The sequence below is a fragment of the Magnolia sinica genome, chromosome 5 (assembly GCF_029962835.1).
Source record: "Magnolia sinica isolate HGM2019 chromosome 5, MsV1, whole genome shotgun sequence".
NCBI lineage: Eukaryota > Viridiplantae > Streptophyta > Magnoliopsida > Magnoliales > Magnoliaceae > Magnolia > Magnolia sinica.
The window spans coordinates 54,934,079-54,945,274 of record NC_080577.1 but is presented as its reverse complement, the minus strand read 5'-3'; positions in this window follow the sequence as shown (position 1 = coordinate 54,945,274).

The following is an 11,196-nucleotide window of genomic DNA, read 5'->3' as shown; positions in this document are numbered from 1 at the left end:
TATTACATCCGCGACATATGGAATTTGGGTTGTTGTGTTTATGCATTTATATGGCCTAGATGTGGCTGATGGTAATCGTGGTTCGTTGACTCTCTATGACTTTGCATTTGCATAGTCTATCTGCATTGCATACTCTAATATTGTATGACTTACAAATTTGCAAGTATTTTCACTTACTCTGACATTTGTGTGCTTGGCACTTACCTTGCATACACACTTACACCACCCTCTAAGTTTTCAATAAGCTTATACATGATAGATGCGTGCATGTGGCGTTAGGTTGCAACAATGTTGAGCTTGGAGCATGTAGCTATGTTATGGAGCTTTGCTTTTCGATATATGTATTTCCCTTTCAGCACTGTATTCAACTATTTATATTAGTGGATATGTGATGATAATGTTGCATTTGTGATTTGGGTAAACTTGTGGTTATGCTTCTTACAAGATAAATGTAAGTTGGAAAATCCTCCTTGTAGGATCCCAAGATCAGAATCTAGCGTATGGGCACTGGAAGCCGAGAATGGGGTACTACGGAGGCTGTTGGCGCTGGATTCGGCGATTAGAAATTTTGTGAGCCCAGTTTCTAAGTTTGGGGCATGACATGATGTGTGGTCAAATTCCCTAAAGAGATTCCACCTTTTAAATATTTTCTTAGGTGGTCTTTTGACACACCTTCGAAAATTACTCAGACTAAAATGCCCTTGTACTTGTTTCAGTAGTTGTACGGTTTTTTAGGGAATAAGAAGTTACGTCGCATTTAATACTAAGAAAGCGATGTGTATAGAACCTTTTTTGTGCATGGATAGGGACCAAACTCATGGGGCCCACATTGATGTATGTGTATAATCCATGCCACCCATCCTTTCTGTCGTGTCATTTTAGAGCTAGGGCACAAATATTAGCCCGATCTAGAGATTGTGTGGGTCACATAATAAAAAATAATGGTGACAATGACACCCACTGTTGAAACTTTCCAGGCTCACTGTGATGTTTGTTAGAAGTGCACACTACCCAAGTCAGGACTTTCTTGGCCCACAACGAGGCAGACAAGGTGAATGGAACAGATCCCCCCATTGTGGGCCTTAAGTTATTGTACCAATTGTACCAATGACTATCCTTTCATTTGTAGTAAAAGAAGTGAACATGTAACAACCGCAGCCCATATAACATGACAACCAGGACCCATATAACATGATAACTATGATCCATGACAACTACGACCCATGATAACCACGATCCATATAACATGAAAACCAAAACCCATATAACATGACCACCACGACCCATGACAATCACGACTCATGACAACTACGACCCTTACCATATTACAACCATGACCCTTACCAAATTACGACCATGACCCAGGTATGGGTCGTGGTTCTCATGTTATATGGGTCGTGGTTTTTACGAGGTAAAGGTTGTGGTTGTCATGAGGTAAGGGTCATGGTTGTCATGCTATACGGGTCATAGTCTTCATTTTATAGGCCTTGGCAAGGACCAACTAGTGGGGCATACATTGATGTATGTGAATAATTCATGCCCCCATCCTTTTTGGTGTGTCATTTTTGGGCCTTATGTTATTGTACCAATGACTATCCTTTCATTTGGCAGTAAAGGAAGTGAACATGTAACAACTGCAACCCATATAACATGAGAACCACGACCCATATAACATGATAACTATGATCCATGACAACTATGACCCATATAACCTACATTTCCTACTCCTACAATCTATCAATAGTTATCTCATATTCAAAAAATGTCAGGCTAGCTTTGGTACGGATGGGCACGTTACTTTTCTAACTTTGTACAGTATAACTTCATGAGGATAAGATCCACACCGTCTGTTAGATGCTCTACCTTATATTTAGATTGAGACCCAAAGATGAGAATGATTCAATGGTTAGGTGGGCTACTCCACGGGAAACCACAACCCATATAACATGACAATTGAAATTGCGGTTGGCACCACACTGGTAGAAGTATGGAACTATTCTTATAGTCCTAGAGGGGGTGAATAGGACTTTTCAAATGATTGTACGAAATAAAAACTTATATTGTCTAACTTAAATGATTTACAAATAAACTTAGCAAGGCAATGTAACTCTAATGGCTTCCAACCTAGTTAGAGGGTCCAATCACATAGGCAGTTTAAGATATATCAATGGAGCAACTAACTTATATCACAGTAATTTTGTGTATGGGAGGTGCTTCCTATAAATCAAATAGCATTTATTCAATCATGTATAAGAATTTAAACATTCAAGCATATATAAGCATGATTAATTAGATGCGAAAATGACAATCCCAAACACAAGCATCTATAGTGGTTCAGCTACGTGCCTACTCCACTCCCAGCATCCACACTCAATCCCAAAGTGCACTGGATTTCATTATTGATGGCTTTAAATCAGATTCACCAATAACTTTTACAGTCCTACACTAAGGACACACGTTTAAGCCCACTGGCCAAGGTCCCACACTAGGCACATACCGTTTAGGCCCACCGGGTAAGGTCCCACACTAGGCACCTACTGTTTAGGTGCACTGACCAAGGTCCCACACAAGACACCTAAGTTTAGGCCCATCGGCTAAGGTCCCACACAGTGCACCTAAGTTTAGGCCCATCGACCAAGGTCCCACATTAGGAACCTAAGCGAGTTTATGGATAGCAAACTCTTAGCCTCGATACTACACGACGAAAGAGACTAAAGTTTGAACTCTTAACTATGACACTTACTTGTCAGATTGAGTTCACTTTTGTAGCTCGTTTTGTGACGCTTGATCTTCGCACTTCCGTACTCGAATCAACTTCCCAATGCTCCCCCGATCATGTCACTTGGATTTACCTATCGACTTGGGTTCATGATAAAAAAACCTTGCATATGATATACTTATAAGGGTGACCAAGGTTATGGGAGTTAGTTGAATCTCCAACGGAGGTTATTAATGGGTTTCCTAAGAGATTCAACTATTGGATGCACTAGAGTATGATTGAGAATAAGGATATACCTATAGGTTCGGTCTCAATACTCTAGTGAAGGCTTGAGATCATGATCTTAATAAATTCGAGTTTTGAATGCCCTTTAGATGATGAACCATATTGAAGAGAGCATGAATCTCATATGGATAGAGTTTAGTTAGGTTAAGATAAGATTGGGTTATACTAGGGACTCTCAATTGCCTTAATGCATACTTTTTGCAAGTTCCTACAAGCCGTATTTATAGATAAATGCTTCCAACGAATAGAAAATGGCTATAAAACAGCTAGTTTATGGTGGTACCGAAGTGACCTTCGGTACCACCAAACTTGCTTCGGTAGCACTGAATTATTTATCAATAGTACAGAATTAAATACCCAAGTTGTTGATCAAAAATAGTCTCTTTCGATGGCACTGAACTTTGTTTGTCGGTGGCAGTTAGTGTCATCAAAATACCTAGTCGGTGATACGGAATTAATGTTGTAAGCTTGTTGGATTATTTTAAGCCCCTTTGGTAACACCGAAGGTGCTATTCGGTGGAACCTTCGTCCTACCAACGTTGGACAGATTTTCCTGTTTTTCTTATTTTGTCCAATACATCTTTCATCAACTTGGGACTTGCTTAAGCCGAAACTATAGAATATAAAATATGGACTAGGGATTGGCTTAGAATAGATGACCTAAGTAGGTATTCCTATTTTGAGTTGGGATCATCTATTTGCAAGGTTTAAGATCATAGAAGCAGTTCTTCATCTTCAATGTAGCTTTTCCTGATTCAGCTTCAGTTGCATCACCCATCTTCACTTGTCAGAAACTCATTCGACATCAAGACACAACTAGTCACATAATTGACAAACATGAGTGCAATTAAGTGCACTACAATCTCCCCCTTTGTTAATTACGTGACAAAAAACACCCTAACCTACAACTATGTTATGGTACACACCAATGACATACCAATACAATAAAGATTATATATCAAAAATAAAATTTACAACTCCAGACTTGACATGTAATACAAAATCAGACTGCAACCCCTTAGTGTTTTTCAAGAATAACCTACAATAAGGGAAACAAACAATTTTTGCAAGAAATAACATTATTTTTGTGGGTAGGTTTCTTCTTCCCCTTTTTGTCAGTTATTGGCAAAGAGTTAATCAAGAAATATTCCAATAACATTTGAGAATGGATAAAACATAAGGTAAGAGAATATAACAGTCATGTCATATAACGATATAAGTTTAAAGATCTTCATTCAGACAGTGAAATATATCATCATAAGCAGTCAAACCATATGTTAGATAGAAAAGATAATTTTAGGAGTATCTAACATGCGTAGAAAGGATATTATGGTAAATTCATCAAAATTAGTACCCCAAGGTTGGGTAAATTAAGCCATTATCTAAAAGCCAAAAAGGAGCCCTTAAGGGCATTAATATCCAAAAACAAATGTACTATGATTCAGCAATAACACAGTAAAGATCATTGGGACGATCCACCCTCATACAGAGGGATATAAGAGCGGCGAGTCAGAAGTAATTCAGTGATGTGCTCCCCAGTATGCTAAAGAGAGTCATGACGTAGTTCAATCCCGGAGAGTTGATTTTCGCACTGCCAGAGGCGAGCTTCTATATTTGACTGCCCTTCAAGAAGTTGACGAGCTGGATTGTTTTGGTGAAGAAGACGCCCAGTGTTGACTGATAGTGGACTTGATGCAGGCACTGGAGTGTGACAAGAGTCCTAGCCAGTGGCCATGGGAGTGTCTTGAGCGTCTTTGCTACTACTCTATTCTTGATGAGTTTTGACGATTTTGAGTAAATTTTTCTTTGTAAGATATATTGTTGGATATATTGTATCATGAGTAGGGGGCAGTTCAAGAAACTTGGAGAGTTTGCAGATGATACTAGTAGAGGGAAGACTTGTGTGATGAATACCTTGGATAACTTGAATTAACTGTCTCATAATTAGAGTGGGTAAACATATTTCGGTTCTTCGATAGATATCACATAGGGTATTCAGAGCAACTGGTGAGAGTATGTCTCTAGAAACTTCACAGGGATATGCATTGGTACTCAATATTTCATGAAACACTTTTGTGGTGGAGCCATACGCAATGAAGATAAGTAGTTATTTCTATTTCTGGATATCATTGACTCATCACACAGTGTTCTTTCACTTCTTTCTAGATAGTTGGATCATTTAAGCAACGATCTGTTGGTGAGATATGTGTGATTGGAAGATCTAGGAGTTCTCCTAGCATCAAAGGAGTGATCTCCTTGATTTAGTTTATGTAATTGATGCTGAATGACGGAGGATCATCTAGAGTATTGTGACAAAAATTCAGAAATTGATAAACAATGTCATATTGTATTTCTCCTCCTAAATAAAGGATGTTGTCCCAGCCCATTGATTTTAGATAGATATTTATCCTATAAGATTCTATGAGAGTAGGTTTGATAAATCAATCAAAGGTAAATTCTTTTGCCCTGGCATTAGAGTGCGGATAAGGAGTATAAGGTTTGATTTTTCTATATGAGGTTTCTCCTTTTGCATCTTCTGTTCCTTTGCTCTTGACCATGTTGTGCTGAAATCAGAGGATAAAACAATAAGAACAAGTAAAACAATAGTTATTCTGAAAATGATGTTTTTTTATCTTACAAGTAAATACGCATATATATATATATAGTGAGTTCTTTTTAAAACACCCTCTTTTGATTTTGTGTATTTGTAGTTCAGTAGGTTATTTTGGACGACAATGGTATCATTCTATGAGTTGATATGCAGTATGGAGTGATTTGACTATTTTACCATTGCAATCAACATCACAACCCCCAGATGGTGTGTAATGGGACAAGGTTAAACGGGCCAAGTTTTCATTGACATTTTTGCATACACAATCTTTTATATATAAAAAAATGTTTTGCAGTAATGAGCCTGGAAGGGTTAGGATTTATGCCTAGTTCAGGTTGATCCTTCAATGACATGTTTATTCTTGGATTGGCTTTTCTCTAGACGGGGATAACTCCATCATGCAAAGTGAAGTAAGATGGCAAGTGACCCAGCAAATGATCTTAGATGTATAGAGAAGACAATACGATTTACCTTGGTTTTGCTGATTTTGGTTGTACAACCCTTCACATGAACTTTGGAGAAAATAAGAAATGGTCTAACAGAATTGGGCAATGAAGGATATAAATGACTTGATGCGGCTTGATTTCGGTAGCATCAAAGGTAAGTTCAGTGTTACCGAAGTCTTCTTGGAACTCAAAAGATCTCTAGGACTGAATTTCCTACTATGCATGATTCTAAAATGGGATTCCATGGTATGATTGAGAGGGAAAATTCAGCATGAAATTATCAAAATGTTTGGAAAGCCAAGAATCCTCAGATTTAACAATTACACCAAGCATTAGGCTTAATCCTCTGGTTTGACTCTAATGCATATATAGGAGGCATGATCCTTAGATATATCAATATAGTCCAAATGAACCAATAATCATTTGTTAGAAGTGGTTGATCAATAGGTTATGAATATTGTAATATGTGTATCAACTTTTTCTGGTTCAAGGCAAGTATCATAATATACATGACATTTCAAAAGATATGCATGATACTTGTTATGAAGGTACTTTTTATCAAACTCCATGGATGATCAGGAATTTGTATGAAAATTGATTCAAAAATAATATTCCTTTTAAGAGTCTAGAATCAATTTTAAGCAACTGTGATTTACTTCTTAATCAAAGATTTATTTTATTTTATTTTTATTTTTATATTTTTATTAACATCTCCCCCTTTTAAGGTTCCTGACCCATTGACAAATATATCAAAAGATGGGTTATGGAAACTTGTTAATTTACATGGTCCAGATGTTACAAGGGCTCGAGTCATTTTCAAGGCACTTGTGTTTGTTTTCTGTTACCCATTTGGTAACCATTTTCTTTGACCTAGAGGAGTATTTCTCTAAGTGACTTCCAAATGATTTAGATGTGACTTTGTGATTTGTCTTGGAAGTAATGTTAGATTTCTTGACCATAGGACATTTCTATTTTTAATGTCCTATCTTTCCACAGTGATGACAATCAACTGGATCTTTCTAAATAGTTGAATTTGTCATCAGTGATGAGGTGGGGGAGGATTCCGATTCATAGCCTAGGCCTATTATATTTTTAGATTTTCTTTCCATGCCTAGAAGTTTCTTAAATTTTTCATTGCTTTGAGTAAACTTTTGGGTTAGTTTACCTGTCTGATCAGAATATTTTACTTCCATTTTTAGTTTCTTCTTTTTTCTTTTCATTTTTTCAACTTTTAATTCTAGAAGTTCAATTTTTTTGATCAGATTGTCAAAACTTATGCTTCTAACTCTAATTCTTCTCCCCTTTTTAATTTCCTCAAGATTAAGTTCATCTTCCTCATCCAAATTTTTGGAAACGGCTGTAGTGGTGGAGGCCATGAGAATCTTCAATGACTTCGTGTCTCCATCTCTACCTGACTCATCTGAATCTGAATTTTAGTTGTCAATGTCATCTTAAGTGACCGCCATAGCTTTTCCTTTGGACTTCTTTGTAGGACATTCAATAGATATATGTCTAAAATTTTAACATTTATAATATTGGAGATCTTTGGACTTTCCAAAAGATTTTCCTATCTAGCGTTTGTTGTCCAATTGTTTCTCATTAAAGGACTTGCCGTGGTTCTTGTTAAAGAATCTTTTGAACCTTTTGGCCAGGAGAGCCACTTCCTCATCATCTTCTTCATTTTCAGATTCTTCATCTTCCATTATGGTTTTAAAGGTTTTGATGACATTGTGTTTTGATTTTGTGGGTGGTTTAAATGTAGCTCAAAGGTTTGTAATGATCCCACTAGCTCTTCAACTTTCATCTCATCAGTGTTCCTACATTCATCTATTCTCAAAGGTTTGTAATGATCCCACTAGCTCTTTAACTTTCATCTCATCAATGTTCCTACATTCATCTATTGTGGTGACTTTACTATTGAATCTTTTTGGAAGGGATCTTAAGATTTTCCTACAAATTTTGGGTACTGGAACTATTTCACCTCATCCTCCCATGGAATTGCATATGACATTCAATTTTGTGAAAAATTCCATGAAGATTTCATATTCTTCCATTTTTATGCCTTCGAATTGGGAGGTTAGCAATTACAGCCTTGATCTTTTTACTGTGTTGGTTCCTTCATGGGTTGTCACGCCCCAAACCCAGAAATTGGGCTCACAAAATTTTCGATTCCCGAATCCGGTGCCGACAGCTTCTATAGTGCCTGATTCATGGCTCCCAGTGCCCATACACTAGGTTCTGATCCTGAGATCCTACAAGGAGGATTTTCCAACATACATTTATCTCATAAGAAGCATAACCACAAGTTTACCCAAATCACAAAGGCAACATCATCATCATATATCCACTAATATAATTATTCGAGTACAATGCTGAAAGGGAAATACAATATAGAGATATCAAGGAAAACTCTAGAAGCTTAACCGCATGCTCCTGCCTCAGCTCGGCTGCAACCTAACGTCACCTGCACGCATCTATCGTACATAAGCTTATAGAAAGCTTAAAGGGTGGTGTAAGTGTGTGAGCAATATATACGTTCTTAAAATGTAATATCAAAGTAAACAAAAATATTGGTAAGTCTACAAACACCATACAATATCAGGGTATGCAGAAATACTGATAAGTCCATATAAAAATATCATCAACCTCATCTAGGATATGCGATGAGAAGACATAACAAGCTAATGACATATACTGAGAAAGTAATAGGTCGACTACGCAATGTAGAGACATAGTAAGCCAAATATCATATATCGAGGATGCATTACAATGTGCAATTCTAAAGAGCTACAAATACCATCAGCCTCATCTAAGTCATATATATGAAGAAACAGAGCAACCCAAAATGCCATATGCCGAGGATGTAATGCAATATGTGGTGCGAATGGATTGACCAAGCTGGAGTGTGAAGTCGGGATGATAGTACGTAGTATCGCAGGCTATGGGGTCTATCACAAGGGACTTTTATCTAAACCAGTCCCATACTAAATTTAGATATTCAGACTCAATGTGATAGACTCTAGATCTCGGATTAGTTGCGCGCCCCAACCGAAATCCTGGCCATTGCGAAGGTAGACATAACAAAAGTTGTGTACCACCAGCCCGAGTGGGTAGTGAATGAATGGATGAATGAGTATGCAACTCCTGCTTAATAAGTCCACATATTAGTACTGTACATCTCTGGGATCATCACCGGGGTCTAGTACACTCTACATGCAATCACTGCCCACTAGACGTGCAACCATGCAAGTGGAAGAGACCTCACTATCTGCCTGGCCAGTAATCAGCCAATATTTACCTAGCATGTCGATAGCGGACCCATTCACAAGCTAGTTAAACTCAACCTAGTTATGCCACTACCCTCAGGCGAGTAAGGCCACCATCCCTTCCCAACTGACCATAACACAGTGGGAGACGCGGCCTCCTGGTATTCGGCACTCGGGCACTCATGTATCCAATTGGTTTAGACGTTGGGGCATCTCTTAGCCTCAGAGGTTTAGGGATTTTTACCCAGGGACATCTATGGTGCCCCGATGCTACTAATAGATTTTCAGTGTCCCATCTGGCCGTCCATGACATGGCTATGGAGGCTACGGTCTTGATGTCGCTAAGGCATACAGTAATCACAACACACAATACAAGATGCATGAGTCATATAATCCAGTCATGCATTAATCCTGCGCATACCGTGCACTTATGTGAGACAATCTCCACCTATCAGGGAGTCTCCTAACAACCTTCCCAATGACATATGCAATGGTCAATCGCATCTCATAACAAACATGCAGATGATCCATATGAGCATGTATCATGATGTTATGCTATCACATACTCATAATCGGTATTGATAATCGGCCTCGACAAATGAAATCGGCCTAGACAATCGGCCTCAACAATCGAAATCAGTGAGAATGGGCCTAATAAGGCCTAAGGGAAGGTCACATTATGAACATTTAACCATCATTGCCCATCAATGTGGACATTCAACCAACATTGCTCCCAAGAAGTGGCCCACATAGAGCCAAATGTATTGTGGGCACATGGCCTCACACAATGGCCTAATATACATCACCATGGGTTTCTCTCAATGGCCTAATACATGTCACTATGGGCCTTGGCACATGGGCCATAAATACGTCACATCGGGCCTCACTGATGGGCCATACATACATAACAATGGGCCTCGACACATGGGCCATAAATACATCGCATCGGGCCTCACCGATGGGCTGCACATACATCATAATGGGCCTCAACACATGGGCCATAAATACATCACATTGGGCCACATCATATGGGTTGCACCATTGGGCCAACATATATCAAATGGGCCACATCAAATGGGCTGCACCATTGGGCCAATATACATTATGTGGGCCGCATCAACGGGCAGCACCAATGGGCTTAATATACATCACAATGGTCCTCAACACATGACCCAAAAATATATCACAATGGGCCGCTCATACGGGCCTAATATACATCACAATTGGGCCACCTCACATGGGCCGAAAATACGTCACAATGGGCCACGACATATGGGCCGTAAATACATAACATGTGGGCCTCAAATATCCAACAGGTGGGCCTCAAATATACATCACAGGTGGGCCTTGCACATGCAGCAAGTGGGCCTACTCGTCACAACTGGGCCTACTAGTGGTCTAGCCAAAGGACGGCCTGGATAACATACACATCACGATGGGTCCCACTATGATGTGGGTCATCTGAAATCATTTCAATAGTTGCAGGTGCAACATGTGTAGACTGTTCTCTATGAGTGGCCCACCAACACCTTATAAGGTGCATCCCATTGTAACTGGTGGCCTAGTACATTAGGAGCTGATCTCAGCTGCGGCCCACCGTACTTACGTGGTGTGGCCCACTGAGGTCTGACATCAGGTGCGGTCCATCTGAATTTCAAGTTTTGTGGTGCGGCTAATCCCAAGCCCGGTTCGCGTTCAAGTTGGTATATAACCAATCTTAGTTTTCATAGACGTAGTTTTAAGGCGAACACCCGTGTATGAGAGGTAAGGGCTGTTACACCCTAGTAGGTGTATGACCCCATATAATCCCAACTTAACCTATAAAATAAATTTAAACATCTTCTAGTCTTGTTGGTATTTAATGCACAA